The sequence below is a fragment of the Trichinella spiralis genome (assembly GCF_000181795.1).
Source record: "Trichinella spiralis strain ISS 195 chromosome Unknown Scfld6, whole genome shotgun sequence".
Taxonomy (NCBI): Eukaryota; Metazoa; Nematoda; class Enoplea; order Trichinellida; family Trichinellidae; genus Trichinella; species Trichinella spiralis.
In genome coordinates this window covers 953801-954399 of record NW_003526945.1, presented here as the reverse complement: position 1 = coordinate 954399, position 599 = coordinate 953801, and positions in this window count along the sequence as shown.

Sequence of the window (599 nt, the reverse complement as noted above, 5' to 3'; positions counted from 1 at the left end):
TTCTTCCATATATGGAATACAATAGTTGTTCAATTATTNAATTACAGATACTTTGAGTTATTTATCATTGAATTTATATTAATAAGAGATATTTGACAAGAATTAGCTATGTTTGTTGAAACGTATCATTGTTTTGAGGAGGAAAATAATGCAATATATTAAATGAAAAAAGTAGTGAATTCATTATGTTCATTTAAATTGAATTCTTTATTTGCTATTATCGTTTGCAATCAAATAAAAGTTGCGTAAAATAAAATTTTTTTTCACATTTGAAGATTACTGTATTACAAAAATGCATTTCANGGTACAAATCCCATTTACGATCACGAAGCATTGACCTGGNAGGATATAAGTTGTAATTTCTGTATAAATACGCATAGAATTGAATAATCTTTCGTATTATCTAGCAATCGTGTTTTTTTTCTCTTTCTGTTACTTCTACTAAAATCGCATAATCACGCAACGTTTTTTTCAATATCTCGGCAAATACGCTTTCATGAAACGTGCGACCAAGGTTCGTAGCGATTAATTTATTTTTTTCTGATCCATTGAAATCATTTTTCTCAGCAACTTAAAAATTTTTCGAACTTTCCAAAAAA